This window comes from Meleagris gallopavo, chromosome Z (genome assembly GCF_000146605.3).
Source record: "Meleagris gallopavo isolate NT-WF06-2002-E0010 breed Aviagen turkey brand Nicholas breeding stock chromosome Z, Turkey_5.1, whole genome shotgun sequence".
NCBI lineage: Eukaryota > Metazoa > Chordata > Aves > Galliformes > Phasianidae > Meleagris > Meleagris gallopavo.
Genome location: NC_015041.2, coordinates 9,485,750 through 9,509,145, shown reverse-complemented (window position 1 = coordinate 9,509,145; position 23,396 = coordinate 9,485,750). Strand labels below are relative to the sequence as shown.

General features: G+C 39.2%; 1 long non-coding RNA gene across 2 annotated transcripts in view; it reads left to right on the top strand.

Moving 5' to 3' along the window:
* Nucleotides 1-23,396, top strand: part of LOC104914834 — a 62,271-nt gene that overhangs the window by 8,936 nt on the left and 29,939 nt on the right. For both annotated transcript variants that reach the window (XR_002109745.1, XR_002109744.1), the window contains exon 2: nt 16,350-16,434. This is a non-coding gene — a long non-coding RNA (uncharacterized LOC104914834). The remainder of the gene's footprint in view (nt 1-16,349; nt 16,435-23,396) is intronic.

The window sequence follows — 23,396 nt, the reverse complement described above, 5'->3', positions numbered from 1 at the left end:
GTAAAATATGTTGAGCATGAGGTGGTTATTGATTTATCAGTCCTATTATCAGTCTGTGTTCTGGCAGATGACAATAGCAGTTAAATTATTACAACAAAAAAGTACAAGCTGCATCATCTACAAATGAACCAACTTCATATTAATACATGCAGCACTGAAATGAAAAGAAATGAAAACAAGCCTATCTATATTTCACATTGTGAAGTTGCATCTGCCACTCTAGAAGGTTCTGACATTTTAAGAAAATACCCTATAATATGGTAAAGACTAAACAGTGAAAGAATAAACGTCCTATGCTTGTACATCAACTATTACAAAGCCCAAGTTGACAGTGGTATCCCTGTTTCTCGCTATTAGTTTGGAATAGAAGCCTCTTTTCAAAAGCTGTATCATTTTTCTAAAAGAGTTTGGAAATTATTAAGTCACATGTTACGACTGAAAACAGCCAAAGATGTGATCAGATGTATCTTCCAGGATGTTGTGGCCAAGTTGCAAACACTGGCAAAGCAAGAGGTCTCAGGCCTTATTTATATTAAGAGACAGCTTTTAAAAAGAGGCATGTCACAGCTCTGAAGCAGAGGCATTCCTCAAACCCTTAAAAGGGAAAGGATGAGTAGAGCTACACTGCATTCCATCTGCAGCAGAAAGAAGAATAATAAATTCTACTGAACAGTGGGATAAAAACAAGAAATCAAGAGAGGGATGGCCCATTCTGCCATTAGAAGAGAAGTCAGAATATAAACAGGGCTGATTTTTGTTCATGGCTGCTCAGAAGAATTTACCAAATCCAAATTTAGATTTGTTTTGCCCCGGTACAGATAAGCATCAAGAAGAGCTTGTCCATTGAGATGCCATTAGTTGCAGCTATAGCAGAGATTGCTTGCAGGAATTTTTTTCATAGCTGGGAATGGGGAAGGTTGTGTAGCTTTGAACAACAGAGCTCCGCAGCAAAACTGTGAAAGAAAAGAGATGAATTACCCATTGCCATCTATTTTCAGCCAGGTGGATGCTACATTAGGAGACATAACCTATTCTGAGTTTGTAAGACAGAGTCTGATATGTTAGGTGTAGATGACCTGGAATTGGCCATCAGGACTTCATTTTTTGTCCTTGCAAGAGGCATGGTTACTGCTGCATCAGGTTCAGAAGAGCCATTCACACTACAGAGGTCTTTTGGTAAGTGTAACCCCCCACCTTTGTCATACTGAATTATTTGCTTTTGTGCCAGAAATCTTAGCTCAGCTGCAATTTATCTGATGTATGTTATCTTTTGGGAAAAAAAAACCCAGAACACTGATACCATTTGGGTTATGGCTGTACCCATATGGCAGCCTCATGTGGACAAGATGACACAGTTTGTTGACTTGTTTTGGAAAACAAAGCGGCTTGTGGGCAAATGAGTCATGACTACAGCATGAGAGAGGGTACTGGATGCTTGCTGTGACTTACCTGGATTACAGTTGTCCTCTGATGACTTGCCTCTTGGCTTCAAGAGGAAATACACACTCGCCTGGTGGCCAGGGGAGGCAGCACTGCCTCAGCACAGATGGGCTCTCTGTTAGGTAAATATTCAGTAGAAATGGTCTTCTGGCCAGGATTGGCCATCTTGCTACCTGATTTGTTGAGCTAAATGCTGTCTTTTTTCAGAATCTAAAAGACCATAGGCAAATGGAAGAAGAAATCCTTTCTTTAGTCAGTAGAATAGGTGGTCAGTTTGTACTTAGTGCCTGTATGCTTCTTTCATGTGCAGAGTTTTAACAGTTGGATCTGCTTAGTCATAGGAAGGGGAAAAAAATATAACAAAAATAAATTTAACAGATGTAATTTGGGAGCAGGAGAGTGAAGAATAATTTGCTAAAATTATTGTGCACATTTCTCTTACTGAATCATCCACTCCTAGGCAGTGAAAACTGAGAGACTTGTACCATCTGTGTGTTGATAACTTGCTCAGAAACTGATGGAAGAAACTGAAATTAATATACGAAAGCCTAGAGATAAGTAATAGCAACATAGATTCTTGAATAAAAGAAACATTTTCAGAGTAGTTCAGTTTCTTTCTAAAGAAGGGTGAGTCTTGAGGCAGTGATATTATACATGAGGAATATTGTGAGGCTTTTCATGAAATTTTTGTAAATTAATTAGAAAAACATAGTCAAAAGGAATACTTTGCTGAATGCACTGATCTTAGGAGTTCTGTGGAGAATTTGTTATCAACAGGTCATTTTTCAAATGAAAACAGTTTGAAACAAGCTGCATTCTGTTCTTTGTTATAGGAAATAATTAGTATTTGTTTAGTGACTTGGATAACGTCATGCCAAAGGTATAAATACATTACTAAAACAACAGAGAGATGAGAGAGCCTGCATTTACTGGTGAACATGAAGAGAAAGCAATGATTTTTATAGGTTGCTGAGTTGTTTCTGAAAAACAACTGACGAGCAAGGTGCTGCTCTTCAAAATGGATTTTCAGTCACACAAATACAGGAACGCATTAGTAAGTCAGAAAGATCTTTTGTATAAATAGGAGTTATGATGGTACACAAAAGGAGTGGAAATCAGTAATGTCATCCTGCTGTGCAAAAAGTAAATACCATACCAGGATTTGTAAACAGCAGTCTGGTTGGTAGCATACAAGTACCAAGTGTTATTTTCAACATTTTTAACTAAAACATTTTGAAATTCTGAGGCACCATGCTTCAGAGAAGTCTGGAGGAGAAAAGTCAGGGTGGAGGTCGGTCACAAGCGGCGTCCCGCAGGGGCTGGTCTTGGGACCAGTGCTTTTCAATATCTTCCTCAATGACACAGACGATAGCATTGAGTGCATCCTCAGCAAGTTTTCAGATGGCAGCAAGCTGAGCGGTGCGGTCGATACACTGGGGAAGGGAAGCCATCCAGAGGGACCTGGATAGGCTGGAGAAGTGGGCCCATCAGAACTTAATGAGGTTCAACAAGGCCATGTGCAGGGTACTGCTCTTGGGATGTGGCAATCCCAGATATTTATACAAACTGGGGGAAGATCTGCTTGAGATTAGCCCTGTAAAGAAGGACTTGTGGGTCCTGGTGGATGAGAAGCTGGACATGAGACAACAGTGTGCGCTTGCAGGCCAGAAGACCAACTGTGTTCTGGGCTGTGTTAACAGAGGAGTGGCCAGCAGGGAGAGGGAGGTGATTTTCCCCTTCTACTCAGTTCTTGTGAGGCCAGAGTACTGCGTTCAGGCCTGGGGCCCCTAGCACAGGAAGGTTGTGGAGCTCTTGGAACAGATCAAGAGGAGGGACACTGAGATGATCAGAGGGCTGGAGCACTTCTCCTATAAAGAAAGATTGAGGGAACCGGGCTTGTTTAGCTTGGAGAAGAGAAGGCTCCAGGGAAACTTCTTCGTGGCCTTCCAGTACTTGAAGAGGACGTATAAACAGGAGGGGCAATAACTGTTAACCAGGGTTGACAGTGATAGGGCAAAGGGGAATGGTTTTAAACTGAGACAGCAGAGGTTTAGGTTAGATATTAGGAGGAAGTCTTTCACACAGAGGGTGGTGATGCATTGGAACAGGTTGCCCAAGGAGGTTGTGGATGCCCCATCCCTGAAGGCATTCAAGGCCAGGCTGGATGTGATTCTGGGCAGCCTGGTCTGGTGGTTGGCAACCCTGCACATAGCAGAGGGGTTGAAACTAAATGATCTTTGAGGTCCTTTTCAATCCAGCCCATTCTGTGATTCTATGAAAGTCTGGAAAATATGGCATATGAGAAAATGAGACTGGTAAATCTAAATAAGAGAAGACAAAAATTATACATTTGATCTGCTCAAAGTAGTGTTTCTTAGCTTTGCAGTGAGTCAATAGTCTGTTGTTGTTGTTAGGCTGCTAAAGAATAATTGGATTAAGTTGCTGCAAGGAAGATACGGATCAGGTATTAAGAACATTATAACAATAAAGATAACAAAGCAGTAGCATATATTGCCTAAGGAGATTGTGAAATTCCTGTAACTGGAAATTTTAAAGAAAAAAATTAAGCAAATTTCAGGAATGAAATTGGCATTTTTAATCTCTCTTTGGGATTAGAGGAGATCTGTTCTGGGATCCCTTCTTGGGGCACCTAGATGATCTAAATGACCTGTGAGCTCTTCTAGTCTGTGATTTATTGAGAGAGTTTCATGCATGAAATTTCTGGATGGTATGTTCTTTGAAACAGGAACAGTATCTTCTGTATTTGTACAGCACATAACAAAGCAATCCAGACCAAAGACTGCAATCATTATAGAAACTATAGAGTAATTGTGGTATCTGATTATCATGCTATGTTTTTTACTGCTGGAACATAAGAGTAAAACTCTCTGTGCTGTCAGTGAGAGCCAAATTTGAGAATTTCTTGGCATCACTCAAATAATATCTGCTAATATGAATCTGATTGGAAGCTGGGACAGTGAGTGGCAAAGGTAAACATCATGTTGTAATATGATTTTAATACAAGGATCAGCCATGATACACATTTTAATATGTTTTTGTTAATAGTATCACAAAACCAATTTAAGTATTTTATGGATTAAATGTTCAGGTAACATACTAGTCTTTTTAGAATATCACTTTATAACTTCCTTACATTTACTATTCACTCACCGTTCCTTCCAAATCTAGATTGTCATTTGTCCCATTTATAGGAAGACTTTTACCTAGGTGCAAAAGCTGTGATATGAGATACCCAGAATAACATTGCATATCATCAAAATGGCATAGACTCCATTCTGCTTTAATTGTAAAGCCAAGTTAAACTATCTAATGCCTGAAAATGCACTTGCTATAAGTGCCACGGTCTTTTGGTGAAAGTCCTTTTCCAGGCTGCAGTGCAGTGGAGTAAAGTGAGAAGGTGGAGTCCCTCCATGAATGATCTGCCTGAATATATATGCTTCCTTTCAAGAACAGGTCAGATGTTCTTTATTTTGTGACATGATTTGGGTACTAGGCTTTTGAGATAATAAATCTGTAGTAATGTCATTGAATTTGCTGCTGAGTCTGGAATGGTTGCTTAAGTATCATATTTGAAGAGCCTCTAGAATTTCATTTTCTACCAGAGCACTGAGGATAAGTTACTCAAATCACATGATTAGTAATATTATGTTCCACTGACCTCAGGAGGCTCTTAACTCTTTGCTATATTCATCAATTACCGTACAATCAATAATGTAGCTGATATCTCTATGGCAGTGCTGTTCAGCCCCTTGATAAAGAAAAATAATGGCATAATGACTGATCTTAATGTGTTGGTTAAAATAGCATTTTATTTGTACTTTTTTAGACCATTTGACTAGTAAGAAGTAATATTACCACTATGATATTTACATGCAACTCTCTGTTGCTTAATTACAGCTGTAGTCTAGAAGAGATGATATTCTGTGACTGTGTTAATATGTACTTCATCCTGAAAGATAATCTATAAAGCAAAGGCTTTACAAACTGAAACAGGTTAGGGAAATCAATTCAGGCTGCAGATGGAAATGAGTGGCACACAGTGATGTTACACATGAGTTTTCAGAAAATGTTGATAAGAGTTTTTCATTAATAAAAATTGTAAAAGGTATTTATTAATTGGTGAACAATATATTTTCTTGAATAGGAATTTGGGTCTAATAGTGGAGATTATGAAAGAAAGAAGTTACCAAATAAGAAGGTTGAACTTTGGAATATATTAACCCCTGTATATTGTTACATTAAAGCAACAATGCTAAATAAAATGCTCAAGCTAATTTGCTCAGAAGTAGATTGATTATCTTTGGGTGGTACTGATACTTACATGTCGTTAAGCCCGTAATTTTCTACTTCAAGTGCAAGAAATGAGATTATGTTTTCACAGCAACAGTATAAATCAGGGTTAACTTTTTGGAGTAGAGAAGTCCTTTATGGTTTCAAGCAGGGTAAGTCTTAAAACGAGTCTTTATAAAAACATACTCCTGATAAGTATATTACTTGACTCCATAAAGAGCATGAGAAGATAGCACAGGTTTTGAATATTGTGTTTTAGTATCTGTTTTTCCAAACAATTTTTGAACTCAGCTGCAGATGATTTACATAAGGGATGATATAATCATTTCTTTAAATGATTTCACAATCCTATGAAGACTAGTTTCACTTTAGACCATTCTCTTTCTGAGTCAAACTTGAATGTATGCATTTCTCTTTGTCTCTGCTGGTCAACCTGTTCTAGCACCTCATCACAATTTCAGTAAAAAACTTCCCCGATATATAATCTAAATCTCCCTTCCTTAGTTCAAAACTATTCCCCCTTGTCCTGTCGTGATCTACACAATTAAAAAATTGATTTCCCTGCTTATAAATTCCCTTTAAATGTAGGAACAACTCAGTGAATCTCCCCACAGCCTTCTCTTTTCCAGGATGAATAAGCCCAGCTCTTTCAGCCTGTCTTCATAGGAGAGGTGCTCCAGTCCTTGGATCATCTGTGTGGCCCTCCTCTGGACCCTCTCCAACAGCTTCACATCTTTCCTGTATTGGGGGCACCAGACTTGGACGTAGTATTCCATCTGGGGCCTCCCAATGGCAGAATAGAGGAGGATAATCCACTCCCTCATCCTGTCGAGCACTCCTCTTCTGGAGTACCATTGGCCTTCTACACTGGACTACAAAACAGAGCGTATAAATTCATGACAGATATGAGAAGGTTGCCTGTAAAATGTTGGTAAGGTTTGTTTGCTAAGATATAAAAATTCAATGGGAGTATTAAAAATATATATATTTTGTGTTCAGAAGGAAGATGTTTCTCATTATCATTCTTAGTCAGTAAGTCTAATTAAAATACTTAAGAGGCTAGAACATACATTCTCATGGGATTTTAGGTAATCATCTCCAGTTGTATGCCAGATTCTGTGAACTTGAGTACAGCCTTTAAATATAATACCCAATGACCTAGTTGATTATCTCTCTAGGATAGAAGTACTACGCATTTTTTTTCTCCTGTTTGAAAGCTGTGTGAATAACTACTAAGATTTGTTTCACCTCCTAAATCCAAGTATCTACCTAGGATTAATGTTATTTATGAAAAATAAGATAGTTTAACTTCATCTGTCAGTAGTCCCATCTTGCATAAGTGAGCTTGTCAGTGGACTACTGAACTACTGCAGGCAGTCCAGCGTCATAGATGAGTGTTTTTGCTACTGGTTTATGTTTTGCCTTTTTTCTCCCTTAATATTTAAAAACTATATAAATGGGGACTATTTTAGACAGGTTGAGTTTAGATATAGAAGTTGAGTCACCATAACTCAGTTACAATAGCATTGGCTGGGGCTTGAGATATTGTATGATTTTAAAGGTCAGTCATAATCATATGTGCTCTTGATGGCAGCTGTGAGAAGGTTCTTTACACACTTTGTTAGCTGTGTCTGACTTCATTTTTATATTTGACAGGCAGAGTGGAGGTGTGAGAATTTCTCTGACTCTTGGCTGAGTAAAAGGCTAATTAGACAGGCTAACTTTTCCTGGCCATCTCAAACCTGGATCTATCAAAGAGCAATGAAAGCTCCATTTTTAGCTGCAATACTTTAAGAATCTAATTTATCCACGTCTTCTAAGATCTGTTAATCCTGTGTTGGAACTGAAGTTTGAGTATCAGTATCCCAAAATTAATCCCTGAATGATCCAGTATCAGTCTTGAACCCTGTTGATCCTTTGCAATGCACAAAACTCAGTGTACAATGAAATACACCCTGATAGCTGGCACTACTGAGTGGGTTCTGGAAACAAAAAAGTAATGAATACCTGATTGCTGTTTCTTGGCTCCACTAAATGTTTATCAGTTCAGACCAGAACTTAAGAGTGCTCCATAGGTAGGAAAGAGATAACTTTTCTTCACCCTTTTCCTTTTCCTACAGTATAGGGCCAGCTGAGCAGCAGCAGCCTGAACTGATTTACGGGCAAATGCAAGAAAGTAGAAACAGTGGATGAAAGATTTATTCTCCAATTAGTCAGCAATCTCAAATGGAAATGTTGACTGTCCTCTTTTAGATGAAAACTGTAGTTTCTTCTAGATGCAGGAGATTAACTTGACTTGATTCAAAGTCATTGCCCTGCATTGGAGATGGAAGATGCAGTATGACCAGAAATACAATGAATTTAGGATACATTACTCAAGGATATTCTTAATGGGAGTTGTTTTAACACCTGATGTCAAGTAAAGACGAATATTGAATTATTTGGCACCTTGAATAGATGTCAGCTAACAAGTATTTCCATGACATTGCATAGCAAGTGAATGGAATTCCAAGCTTTACCTTTTAGTTCCTACCACTGTCCTGTAGTTCATTATTGTTTAAATACAGCTATTTGTTTATTGAAAATATAAAGTGAATCACTGAGATGACTCAGGCTTTAACAAAAGTTTCAGGATATTTTTTAGTACAAAACTTTTCCATGATGGCCTCATAGATCCACAAGCAGCAGTTTAAACCTAACTGAATGTGGACTAAATTGCAATATGGAAAGGGCAGTAAGTTCAACTAGGAAAGTTTAAGATACCTGAATCAGTGTACATCAGTGTATTGTAGAATTACAGTATCATCATTAGGAAGGCAGTGAGGTGATATAGTAGGGCCAGCATGGCTTTACCAAGGGCATATCCTGCTTAACCAACCTTAGTGGCCTTCTATGATGTGTCACTGCATCAAAGGACAAGGGAAGAGCCACTGATGTCATCTATCTAGACTTCAGTAAGGCCTCTGACATGGTACCCCACAGCATCCTTCTCTCCAAATTGGAAAGATATGAATTTGATGGATAGAGTCCAGAGAGTGATGGTCAATGCCTCGATGTCTGGATGGAGATCGGTGACAAGTGGTGTCCCCCAGGAGTCAGTGCTGGGGTGGATGCTCTTTAATATCTTCATCAGTGACATCAATGGTGGGGTCAGGTGCACCCTCAGCAAGTTTGCTGATGACACCAAGCTGTGAGGAGTGATCAGCACATCAGAGGGATCGGTTGCCATCCAGGGGAACCTAGATAGGCTTGAGCAGTGGGCTCAGATGAACGTCATGAGGTTCAACAAATCCAAATGCAAGATCTTGCACCTAGGTCAAAGCAATTCCCATTACCAATACAAGCTGGAGGACAAAAGGATTGAGTGCAGCCCTGCTGAAAAAGACCTGGATGTTCTGGTGGATGGGAAGCTGAACATGAGACAGCAGTGTGCCCTTGCAGCCCAGAAAGCCAAATGTATCCTGGGCTGCATCAAAAGAAGTGTGGCCAGCATGGCAAGGGAGGTGATCCTGCCCCTCTGCTCTGTGCTGGTGAGGCCTCACCTGGAGTACTGGTGAGATGTGGATGTCCTCAGTACAAGAGAGACACAGACCTGTTGGAGTGCATCTAGAGGAGGGCCACAAACATGATCCATGGAATGGAGCACCTCTCCTGTGAGGACAGGCTGAGAGAGCTGGGGCTGTTCAAATTGGAGAAGAGAAGACTCTGAGGTGACCTGATAGCACAGTATCTAAAGGGGAGCTCCAAGAAAGAAGGTTCAGAGAGGGAACAGACTCTTTAGCAGGGTCTGTGGTGATAGAATGAGGGAAAATGGTTTCAAACTCAAAGAGGGTGGATTTAGGATAGATTTAAGGAAAACCTATTATGCAGTAAGAGTAGTGAGGCACTGGAACAGTTTGCCCAGTGATGTGATGAATGCACTTTCCCTGGAGACTTTCAGGGTGAGACTGGATTAAGGCCCTGGCCAACCTGATCTAGCTGTGGATGTCCATGTTCATTGCAGGGGAGCTGGACTAGATGGCCTTCAGAGGAAGTTTTTCTCATTCTGACCTTTGTTAAATGGACTGTGCTTGACATAAATTTGAAATCACATTTTGTATACACATCCAAATTCAGGTAGAGTAGTAGGGTAGTGTAGAGTAGTATATGGTCTAGATTCAGGCCTAGAAGCTGTCTGGGCTCACTGACAGGGCGTTAAACAAAGCTTGAATAGGGAAGATGGTGATAGCCTGCTCACAACAAGCTGCAGGATAGTATAGCTAAGTTAGAAGGACAAGCTGCTAGCGGGGACCCTCAACCTGCTGCATATTGTGATGGATATATTAGGCAGCAAGCTGGTGGAGCTTATCATCAGGGCTTTAAACTATATTTGATGGTTGAGGAGGATGTACTGCTAAAGAAAAGAAGAGTCAGGGAGCACTGTCACTTTAGGAAGTAGCAGGGGAAAACCTCAAATTTTTCCTAGAGGTTTCTGGGAGGGCTTCTCCAGAAAGATGATGCAGCTGAAAGCCCATCTGAAGTGTCTCCTACACAAATACACACAGCATGGGAAATAAGCATGAGGAACTGGAAACCATGGTGCAAGTGGAAAACTACAGGGAAAGATGGTAGGATGACTGACATAACTGGAATTCTATTGTTGAGAGATATGAGCTTTTTAGAAGGGATAAACAAGGTAGATGTGGGGATGTTGCCCTCTATGTTAAGAATGGGTAAACTGAGACAAAGTTCCCTTGATAAAGAGTCATGAACAACTTGAGAGCTTGTAGGTTAAAATTATGGACCAATTATGGACCAATAAAGGCATCTGATGGTACAGGCTGCCCAATCAAGGGGAGCTGGTTGATGAGGACTTCCTGTTTCAGCTGGAAGAGGCTTTATGCTTGCAGACTTGCATCCTAATGGGGGTTTCAGCCACCCAGATATCTGCTGGGAAAATAACGCAGTGGGCTGCAAGCATTCCAGGAGATTCCTGGAGTCCATTGACAATAACATTCTGGTTCAGGTATTGGACAGACCCTTAGGAACAAAGGAACAGAAAGGTCTGACAGCACTTTAAGGATCCATTTCTGAGAGCACAAGAGCTCTTCATCCCCCACAGTAAGAACTCAGGCAGACGAGGCAGGAGACCAGCATGATTAGGCAAGGACCTTCTGGTCAGGCTGAGAAAAGAAAAATGATACCTATGAGCAGTGGAAGCAGATATGGATTGCCTTTGAAGAATGGGATGCTGTCTGGATATGCAGGGGTGTCAGGAAAGCCAAGGCAAAGATGGAATTGAGCTTGATAAGGGATGTGAAAAACAACAAGAAGGAATTCTTTAGATACATTGAGCAGAAGACAAAGAAGAGTGTTTGCTAATGACACCAACCTGAGTGCTAAGGTTGACACAATAGAGGAGAGGGATGCCGTCCAAAAGGACCTGGACACGCTTGACAAGTCTATTGAAGCTTAACAAGGCCAATCGTTGCACTTGGGTTAAGGCAATCCCAGAGGTGAGTACAGACTAGGAGAATAACTCATTGAAAGCAACCCAGTGAAGAAGGACTTGGGGGTTTTGGAGAATGAAAAGCTAGATATAAGCCAGCAGTATGCACTTGCAGCCAGGAAGACCAACAATATCCTGTATCAAAAGAAGTGTGGCCAGTGGGGCAACTGAGGTGATTGTCCCCCTATGCTTTGCCCCCATGAGGCCCCAGTTGAAGTACCGTGTTCAAGCCTGGGGACCCCAATGCAGGAATGATGTGGAGCTGTTGGAGCAGGTCCAGAGGAGGGCCTTAACGATGATCAGAGGGAAGAAAGATTGAGGAATTGGGATTGTTTAGCTTGGAGACTCTGGGAAGACCTCACTAGCCTTGTAGTACTCGAAGGAAGCTTACAAGCAGGAGGGAGACTATTTTTATTAGGTCTGATAGTGACAGAACAGGGGGAATAGCTTCAAACTAACGACAGTAAATTTCGGTTAGATTTAGGAAGTAATTTTGTGCTCAGAGGGTGGTGAGACTCTGGAACAGATTGCCCAAAGAGGTTGTGAATGTCCCATCTCTGGAGGCATTCAAAAGCAGGGCAGCCTGACCCAGTGGATGGCAATACTGCCTGCGGCAAGGGGATTGAAACTAGATGATCTTGAAGGGCCCCTCCTATCTAAGCTATTCTGTGATTCTGTATGTTTCTATGAGATAATTCTCACTGGATCTGTAGGACTTTATATTCCACAACACCCCCTCTACCATTTTTTCCACTGGGCATTAGGGCTTTTTTTTTCTACCTGTGGGCAGATAAGTAGCCACAGCTTGATGATCAACATCATGTTCCCAGACTTTTTTATTTCTTTGCTGATGCTATCTTATTGCTTGGGGATCCTACTGCTACTTAATTGTAGCATCCTTAAAGAAGATTGCTGTTCATGTATTTCACTCACTTGTGTCATTATGAATTGTAGGAGTGATTGATTTCAGTCCTCCCTGGAAATCTCTCTTATTAGTTCCCACAAATAACAACTAGCATTTCCCAGCTTATGGGTGTGTGTGCAGCTGTTTTTTAGTAATTGTGAAGATAAATGTGTGAGCCACGGGTGACCTGGGCTTAGAAGCTCGTTAGTTTCATGATTGGCTCTTCTTCATGTTCAGTTTAGACTGAGCTTTCAACAACCTGGTCTAGTGAACTGTCTCCTTTTTCATATCAAGGGGATTGGAACTAGGTGGTCTTTAAGGTCTCTTCCAACACAAACCATTTTGTGATTCTTTGAAATTCTCCCATAGTAACTCAGTGAAAGTTTTATCCTATCATTGCAGCTATTGTTGGATTTTTAGCTTGAGATGTCTTCATGCAAATAGACATGAAGAAGGAAGCTTGTTACCTGAAAAAATGTCTTTATTGTATTTCCACTCTTTTGTTATTGTTCTTTTCTCCCCAAAGAATTGATGTTAATGGACTCCTTACTAAGTTCAGTGACTCAGAGTCTCTGTAGGGCCGGCCTTGATGGTTACAAAAAACATTTAGAAATGTTTTAGTAGTTCTCTGATGGCAGTCAGTAAAGTACTAGTTTTTCATTAGCTTTTCCCTTATCACATTTGAAATTTTTAGCTACATCCTCATACTTGAATCAAAACTCTGCAGAGATTATTCCTCATATATTTGCTCAAAACATATTGGCCTTAAGTGTGACTCCATAAGAGTTTAAAACATCTCCCTCTCCTACTTTGTTCTTCAACTGATATTCATCTGATTTGTTTGCAGAGCTATGATAACAAAAAAATAGCTCAACAAAAAGAAAAGTAGTTAGCTTTAGTTCCTTGAACAGACTCATTCCAGGTTCAGGGGAGTACTTGAAATGGTACTACAGAGAAGTTATGAGTATCTGGAACTTGCTGGGGAGCACTGTTGGAATTAATTGAAGTTAACATGGAAGTATGTCATATAAACTGACTTAATTGCTCAGCATCACCAAAAAAAGACCAGAATGAAACTACCCATGTACAAAAGTAGGTTTTTTTCGAACATTGAGAGCTAGCATTTACAATAGGTTGAGGTTAAGGTTGACTCTTCTATATACAGAAATCTGTTTTGAAGGTGGATGTCCTTTAGCCATGCTGATCCCCCTTTCCTGTTTTACAAATTTACAATTTACAACTCTGCTTGTTAAAATTTTATTATCTGTTCTGGTTGATATATCATGCCATATCCAGTGTTCTAGATATTTTCCTCCATTCTAAGCCATATAAGTCATAAATTAATATTAAAGTGCATTTATTTGTAAACTTTCAGACTGGTATAACAAGAATGATTGCCTGTCCCTTGCTTGAAATGCATAAAATCCCATCAGTTTCCCAATCTCAGTCCTGTTGTGCTGCAAGAATGAAACAATCACCTAAGGCAGTCTCTTGAATGTTCAACAGTGTCCAATGATGAGTGGCAGCTCTTTAACTCCCATGTAAATTGCTCCCACGTGGCAAATTAAAGAGATTAACTTCATGCAGTAGTAATGAGTTTTTTTTACTGTTTCTTCATTTTTAATTTCCGCTATGTAAGAATAATAGTCAAACATACTCACTTTCCTTTATTAGTGAGGGTTGAGCTGAGGCAAGAAACCTTTTTCTAAGTAAGTGCCAGGCTAAAAAGTTTGCTCATGCTTGATATGATATTGGTGGATGAAAAATTGCTTCCACTCTCCTTGGCTCCTTGGTTCTAATTTCCCCCCAGGGAATCTCCCATGCTTAGCTTGGTGTCTGCCCTGAAACTTGGATCTGAATGTTCTTGTCCTCATAGTAAATTGTTCATCAGGCAGTGTAAAACATCTAGCTACCAAGTAGCTCAAGTGTTAGTTACAGTTCCTGGCCACTGTCCTAACTCAAAGCCTCCATAAGCATTCCCCAGTGCTTAGGACAGGAATGCAATGCAGAACAGTTAAAGTGTGTCCTGCAGACTCTGTCATGGCAAACGCAGTGCACCATGCATGCCCTTCTTGCTTTTCTTCATTTCCTGTTGCTTTTGTCCCCAGCTGTGCTGAAGAGATTTGGCTCAGGAAATCTGTCATATTGTTCTTTAGAGAACCTCTAATGTAAACATTCTGGTGCACATAATGGAGCAGATATATTACTGTATAAAACATAAGCTGAAATCAAGTGTACAAATTACATTACTTGCACTGAAACTGTCTTCCACTTTGCCTAAAATATTCTGCTGAAATTAAAATACATAGAGAAAACTGTGTTAATCTTACAGTCAAGCAAAGACTCCTTTTTTTTTTTTTTAGTGAGTTGGAGAATTCCCTGGATAAGACACATGATACAGTAAACCATGACATGTTGCCATGCAATGAAGATTACAGCTGCACGAAAGTGCATTTTAGTCAGAAATCTAGATCAGGCTAAACATCCAGTTTGCCTGGAGACATATCAAAATAATGCTGTTGCAAGTATGCTTTCTGCTAGAAAACTATTAACTAATGTAATCTTAAGTTGATCTCTAAAACATAAAAGTAACATGATCCTGTTTCAGCTGACCAGAAGTCAACAGGGATAAAAGTGGTTTACCAACCTATCAGAACAATATATTTTTAGACTTCTTAATGGGCATATCTGAAGATTGATTTTATTGTATTTTTCTTTAGAAAAACAAAATGAGATAGCATTCTATCCTGAAGATTTTTGTTTGGTCTTGTAATTTGTCACCAAATACTCTCATATCAAAAGAGCTGTTTTCTTCTGTTTGAAGGTGTAATTCAGATGTTTTATGTAGACAAAGCGCTTTCCAAAACCTTTAATTTTTAAAAGGGCACAGCACTAGCAAAGCTTAATCTTTTGCATGTTCTTGGGTTTTTGGGCGGTCATTTATTTTCTTTTTTTGGGCGGTTATTTATGTCTGAGACCTATATCCTCTGATCCCATCATCTCGAACAGAAAATGGGCCTGATTTAGCATGAAGAATACATTGGGTGTAGAAGTAGTCTGTTGAGTTCACTGTAACATCACAGACAACCAAAACTCTGGCTTTTGAGAGAAGGCTTTGCCGAATCAGATGACAGAAGAGCTGAAATTTAGATGGCATCATTTGGTTCTGAATTTGATTCTGTTAGCTGTAGTTTGTGCAAAGTGAAAAACAATTCTGAAACTTCTCCTAAGCTCTAAATCCTAAAGCAGGATTTCTTTGTAAGGGTTCCTGAAGGTCTGAGTTACATTAATAATGTGTATAGGAGAAGAAATTATTTTTCAGAAACATGTTAATTTGGTCTTCAGTGGTTGTTTAAAACAGTGAGTGCTTCAATAATGTATTTAAATACACACTTAATATCCAAGGGTATTTCTTTAGAGGTGTTTGTAGTAGACTACTGCTGGATTATTTTCATCCTCTATCATGAAAGAAATAGTGAAATCATTCCCAAGTAAAGTTGCCAGTGATTGTCATGGAGGTAAGTAAGGAAGAGAAGAAGGTAGTTTTATTCAGCAATTTGATTTGCACTGTAGCTTAGAGCCATTCATACAGTGTGTTAAGCAGTTAAGTACAGGAAGATAGATAGCAAATAGAATGAAAGGTCATTTTTACACAGTGGAGAATGCATCACTGATTCTGAAAACTACTGATGCTTCAGAGAGGATGACCAACATAGATACTGTAAGTTTGTAGGCTAAGCTGAGATCTCAAGAAGGTTGCCTCCACAACAAAGTAGTTTTGTTCAGTCTCTGTAATTACACCATTACAAATAAATTCTTACGTGTTTGGTAGCCTCCAATGGTTTATGAATGCAGAAGAAATCAGAGGCTCTATGTTATTTGTGAGAGCTGAAATCAGTGCCTTAGAGTGGAAGGAATCAGGGGCTCAGACTGTTCAAAAAAAGCAGAAGGTTTGATTTTTAAGTAACTGTGTAAAGAGGAAAAAAGATATTTAAAGCCTTGTAATGTGGGGGAGAAAGTTGTAGGAACTGATCACTAGAAGCTAAAACAGAAGTAACAATTTGCTTTTCTTTTTCAGCATGACTGTCCTTCCAGATAGGTTATCAAGGATAATCTTTAAGTAAGGATATTATGATAGCTACCCATAGGGAGAAGTAATGCATGAGCTAACAATGGACACGACGTATTCTTTGTGTCAATTGACAGAGGAGAAGCCACAACACTTAACTCATGATCTGGAGTCTTAAGAGGATTTCTGAGTTCAGTGAAGGGTGTCTGAGAACAGAGTCTGGTAAGATCACACTGTTATTTGTTTTTTCTGGATGATACTTATTATCGCAAATTGCTCGGTTAAATGAATGAAATGTGCAGAAGTACTGGATGTTCCAATTTTATTCTTTGGTCCTTAATCTCTTTGTCTGTGAATTACTTGGGAATTAAGTGATAAGAAGTAAGGTATGTGGAGTACTGGGATGGAAGTCGGCTACAAGCATCCCATTTGAAATTTAGAAACTTAAACTGTGGGCAAGTTACCACTGTCATAAAATTCCCATTAGTCTAGGATTATAAAATGTATCATATTATCAAAATTATATGTATTTTGAATTAATTTCAGTTTTAAATACATTTCTCCATGAAAAGTGATGTATTTAAACCCTCAGTGTTTTAAATTAAGTTGTGTATAATTGACCAACAGTTTAATTACTGGAATAAACAGCATGCGTGTTAGGAAATATCTACCAGATTTTGTGTTTAATGAAACAAACCCAGAATTGAAAGGAAATTGTTCAGAGGAAAAAGCTGAAAAACATTTCAGACTTTGTTAAGAAGCAGATTTAGGATTGAATCCACTTTGAGTATTTGCAAGTCCATTTTAATTAATATAATGAAATACCCCAGTGGCTGTGGAATAAATCTGCTATTTTACAGCTGCTATTTAATCTGCTATTTTATTATTTTTCTTCCAGAAAGAGATAGTGCTACATCTATGTATGTATGGGACTTCTTTTCAAGTATTTTCACTTTGTTTATGGAATGAATCTGTACAAGCGAACCCTCAAAGGGCATTTGAAAATAAGTATTTCTTCAGAAACTAGTGTCACCAGGAAAAAAAAAAAAAAAGAATTCCAGTTATCTGTTGAAAATAATTTGTTCTCAAAAGAGTTCTTTGTATTTGTTTGCCATTTTCATTTTGAATTGAATGTGTATAACTGTGTGTTTTTTTTTTGTGACAATTTTATTCCCTGAATAGAAGGAAAATAATCCAGTTTTTAACTTGAAACTGTATATGTGAGAAATTAGGATATTTAAGTAAAAAAAAAAAAACAACAACAAACCTTTGCTTTTAAAATTGAAGAGTATTTTGAAAGTAGCTGAAAGGACGGACTGACAAACAACTGTGCTAAAACCAGTCTTTGTAAAACAATGCCAGAAAAATTTTAAATAACAATTTCATAGCCACAAAAACCATGGCATTGTGGACACAGTGACAGAAATCCAGCCTATGCTAATACAAAACACACTGCATATGGATCTGAGAACAGTGCCCCAAATTACTAACACACAGCAAGACAAAGAGACAGATTTCAACATTATTCTTCATTTCATAAACTTGTGCAGATTTAAAGTAGATGTTCAACTTTTCTCCAGTATTGATTTGTACCATTATAAATCATCCAGAATTTTTCTGTTTTCAAGGTTTCACACAATTTTTCTTTTTACAAGTGCTTTTTAGAGTTCTCGATTCTTCCACTTAAGCTGCAGGATAGTGAATCTCCATCAGTAATTTTGTAGAAATGGCATAAGAAAGCAGAGCATGTAATTATAAAGTTTACTAATCTGGGATATTTTTAGATGGCTTAAAAATGTTGTGTACATAGAATCTATATTGAAGGGATGAGAGAAGGAGATGTAGACTGATTAAAGTAATTTGAAAAATATAACAAACTTCAAAACAAATTTTTATTGAAACAGTAATTACACACAGAAGTCAAGGTAGAGTAGAATGAAATGTTCAAGTAGTCTGCACTGATCTAGCTAGAAATGCAGTATATCTCATCCAACTTCAATAAAGCATATTTTTTCTTGACGTAGGAAACTATTGGTAGGATTTAGTAAAGAATTTATAAGGCTATACCTCAATAAATACTGTCACTATTGATCCTGGAAACCATTTTCCAGTACCTGAAGGAGAAAAAAATCAGCACGCTGACAGTATTCAGTATGAATACATGAATGGAAAGTCAACCTTCAGTAGCCTGGTGAACTTCTATAATGAAATGAACAGCATAATGCATGAAGGGAAAGCAGTGGATAATGTCATCCTGGACTTCAGTAAGCACTTTTGACACTGTCACCTATAAGATCTTCATAGAGGAGTTGCTGAAGTTTGGAGTGGAGCAGGAGACAGTTACATGGGTTGAAAACTGACTGAATGGGTGGGCTCAGAGAGTAATGGTAAGAGATGCAAAGTCTAGCTGGAGGCCAGTAGTGAGCAGCATACTCCAGAGGTCAGTTCTGGCTCCAGTTCTGTTTAACATCTTCATTAATGATCTGGACAATGAGGCAGAATGCACCTTCAGTAAATTCACAGATGATCCCAACCTGGCAGAGTGGCTTATTCAGCAGAGGACTCTTCTATTGTCAAGAGGTACCTCAACAGGTTGGAGACAAAAATCTCATGAAGTTCAAGGAGAAGAATTACAGAGTCCTACAACAGGAAACAAACAAGTCCAGGCATCAGCAGCTGCCAGCACCTGGCTGGAAGGCAGCTTTGTAGAAAAGGACCTAGCAATCTTGGTCCAAATTGAACATGAGTCAGCAGTGTGGCCTTTCTTCTAAGAGCCTTTCAACTAGAGGTCATTCTGCTCTACTCAGCACCGGCAAGGCTACACCTGGAGTAGTGTTTTCAGTTCTGGGCCCATCAAGTACACGAGAGACATGGACATGCTGGAAAGAGTCCAGCAAAGGGACTACCAAGATGATGAAAGCCTGAAGCACTTCTCTTAGTAGGAGAGGGTGAGAGGGTGAGAGAGCTGGGACTGTTCAGCCTAGAGAAGAAAAGGCTCAGGAGGAGGATCTCATCAGTATTGATAAAGACCTAAACAGAGAGTGCAGAGAGGATGGAGCCATGCTGTTCTCAGTTTTGCCCCATGCCAGGACAAGAGGAACACTGGAACACTAGGGGTTCCATCTGAACACCAGTAAGTATTGCTGTAATGTGCAGATAACTGAGGACTGGCACAGATTGCCCAGAGAGGTTGTGGAATCTTCTCATTGGAGATCTTCAAAAGCCACCTGGATATGGCATTGATGTTCCTTCTCAAGCAGGAGTTGGACCAGATGGACTTGAGGTACTGCCAACTTTCTGTGATTCTGTAATTCTCTAATGAAAGGGAACAAATTGCATGGAAGAGGGTTAGCTTTGGAATTCCTCAGGGTGAGTGGTGGATTTGAATCTAGGTAGAAATATGTTTATGACTTTTCTCAGAGTGCACTGCAGAGTGCATTGTTAATATCAAGGGAAGAACTAGGTGACCTTGAGAGCTACGGTAGTGTAAACAGGATGAACTTCAGTAATACAAAATGCAAATCTTAACCGAATGGAATGCACGGACTGAGAGTGGACTAATAACAAAGATTACTGTTTCAGCAAGAAGCTCATTAATTGGAAAAACAGGCAAATTACTTTGGCAAACAGTCCTAGGAGCTTTGGATTGTCTTAGCTGAGTTATTTCTGACAGAATTACGGTAGTATTAATGATGTTATGCAAAGTCCTAGTGGACACATCAAAATAATTCATCCATTCATATTCAAGAAACATTAATTAAAATTGGAGCAGATACAATGAAAGCTGCTATTCTTATTCTATTAGCCTTTCTTACAAGAAAATACCTGAAAAATGATTTGTTTAACCTAGCAAAATATCTGAGAAGAAATATATGGCTGCTGTCCGAGAAGGAATTGTATCTCTCTATAACATATCACACAAAGAATGAAGAATGCCAAGGGGAGGCTGGAACACTAAGGTCAGAGAGGAAAAGAAGATGCAAAGCTCTTTGAACAGTCTGAGCCACAAGCACTGAAGGGCTGGATCACCTCCCAGTATAAACAGTGAGCACTAAAGAAGTAGCTGATTTCAAATGTATCTTCATTGGTTCATTAACAGAATTATGCAGTATGTTTATGTTTAATAGTAAGTGGCCTGACTGAATCAGGTGGTTTCTTCCAGCCTTTACCTCTAATTGCTGCTTTTGTGAGGGTAGATCTGCAGAGAGTTTTGGAGAATTACCCTGGTTGGTCACTGGTATGTTGCAGATCTACCTTAACTGGAAAACAGTTCTGTGAAGACTGAACCATTATGTGAGTATCAGCTCTTTGGAACTGTATGGTTCAGATATTATTTCAATTGCCTGCGGCACATATTATCTTTGCAGGCCTAGGCAGTGGTCAGAGCTGGTTCATGTATGCATGAGTACATTTTTCTCACTTGTGAGCTTTTGAAATATAAGTGAAGAATGTGAAAGGTTTAATTATGCCTTTGTGAAGCTAAGTTTCTGCCTGTGATGAGAGGGAAGTGCTTTATGGCACCTCGGGAGGCTTAATTCCCCTCCAGCTCTGTGGATATGAAACTTGCTTAGCACCTGTAGTCTGTCTGGTCTGGCTGATATTCCATCTATTTTCATAACTGTCCTGATTATGTTTGAGTGAAAGGAGCTTAGAAAAGTGACAGGAAAGGAAAAAGAGTCTTCTTCAAGAGTCATTGTTATTCTTACTGGTGGTGACAGCTGCTGAGTTTATGAAGCTTCTTCTCTTGCTTAGATCGGTACAGGTTTCTAAAATGCTAAGTGGTACAGCTGTTGTGAACTTGTTTTTTCTATGCTCTATTACTTTTCTTCCATACCTACAACCCCTGCTCAGGTTTGGAGGAGCTTTGCTTAGTGAGCTTGCATGTTTAACTGCCAAGCTACATAAAGAAATGAAAAGAGAAGTGTTATATGTGTTTCTGTATCCCAGCTCTGTATGATGAAGATAAGCTTCTAACATTGTTCTCTTAGTTTGCTAGCCTAGTTTTTATCAGGAATCCAGTGGTGTTCTTAACTTCGTCCAACATATTGGTATCCTGCAATATACATTTATTTACTGTAGTAATTACATAACATTTCTGGTATTTCTGTGCTTTCCACAAACCTCTTGGACTCTTGGTGCAGTAATTTTCCTCAGTGAAGAAAACTGTATAAGATTAATCATCAAAATGTAGCAAGATCCTTTATTGGGGAAGGGCGAAGGAGGTAGCTTGCCTTAGCTCTGCAGAGTGCAGCTCAATGCTTTTTGTCATTGGCAAGTGCAGGAAGGGTTGGGTTGAGTGAGATAAGCACTGCCAAAGCTTATTTAACTATGAAGAAAGCTCAGTGAGACCATTTATGCAGGCTGTTCAAAGATCTGAACTATTTTCTATTGGTTTTTTGTCCCACTTTGCAAACTCGTAGAACGTTGGCATAGATTACTGTAAAATAAAAATGTGCTATTGTTCAACTGAGTACAGTGTCACAGAATTGGTTTTGACACTGTGCTAGAGTTAAACTAATGAATACTTCTGTAAAAGGGGAGTTCATCCATTCCTCCCTCCTCTCTGTTATTCCTACTTGCCACTGAACGCCGCTTTGCTTGTCTTCAGTGCTCACAGGAACCTTTGTGAAACTGATTTAACTTGCTAATCCAACACATTTTTTTATAAGGTAGTTGCTTGTCACTGTGGAGTTGACCTGGCACATGGAAAATGGTGGTACATGTTCAGAAGCAAGGAGGGTGAAGGAAGTGAGACCTCCTCTGTTCTGTTACAAGCTCTGTCAAGATGCCCTTGCTGCAATCCCAAATATATGATGTGCTGCCCAGAAAAAGCAGGTAGACAGACAAATGTGAAGGTGTGCCAGGTGTATGTGTTCATGATTAGTTCATAATAGAATTTTAAGTGGAAAAGTCAAATAGTGATCTAAAGAGTAGATATCCATTAGCATAGGAGAAATTGCAGGAGCAGTTAATTGGAATCAGCTGTATTTGGAAGGCATTGTCCCATATTCCTTTTTAATTGTGAATCAGCCAGGATATGTCCACCTGGCTGTTGTCAGGGAACAATGAGAACCAGTAATGCACTTCAAGGAGAGCTGAGAACAAGGCACGCAGAAAGATAGCAGCTGCTCTAGGTGTGGCTCCACCCCTATGTGACCGGCATAAGCTTATGAGACAAGTTGAGTGAGGTGTACTATGTATGGAGTCTTGAGAGTGGTGATGCCTGCCCCCATTTTCATAGGAATGCCTCTCATTAGTGCTATGCTAGCCTCTGAGTGTTTTTCTGCAGCCATTTTTCTTTTTCCACCCCTTCTTTTGTAAGTGACAATCAAGGGTTCCGTTTTTTCCATTGTCTTTCATTGTTCAGCTCAATTCACTCCATCCACATAGATGAAATGTGCTTTTCATTCAAAGTACAAAGGATTTGATTTTGCTACTGTCAGGACAGAAAATTCCCAAGTTGAAATATCTTTGACAATTTTTGTAAACTCTTTTAGATAAAGCTAATCTCTGAGGGGATCTCGAACAGCATGATAAAGATGAGATTTATTCTGCATTACAGTAGTAACAAGTGCTGTTTCTAAAAAAGTATTAACAGTTCAAGCAGCTGCAAATACCTACTGATTGCCACCACCCTCTAAATTCAGTCAGATTTGATAGGAGCTCATCAGCAGCAACCCTTGCAACTTCTGCAACTGTTTCTCTTTTCTGTACTTAAGCTGAGGTGCCTAATTTCCAGTGCTATTGTCTCAGGAAAAGAGGGTGATATACACAGAAGATTACTAAAGAGTGATCTAAGATGAATGATTTAATTTTATGAATACTTTAATATGCCTTTATCCCATGCAGTGCAATTATGACAGATTTGGTTTTGAGAATGCATTATGAGTGCATATTCATTGAGCTTTACAGGAACTGTAAGAATTATCCTGAAGCCACTTAAGGGTATTCTGAAATGAATGTCTTCCAAACAGACATTTCAGGATTATGTCTTCTGAACAGTAATGCACTTCCAGGATTCTGGCCAGAGTGACATAGTTATATATTCAATTCAAGGCTGGGAATACAATAAGAAAGAAAAGAAAAAAGAAAAAAAGAAAAGAAAAGAAAAGAAGAGAAGAGAAGAGAAGAGAAGAGAAGAGAAGAGAAGAGAAGAGAAGAGAAGAGAAGAGAAGAGAAGAGAA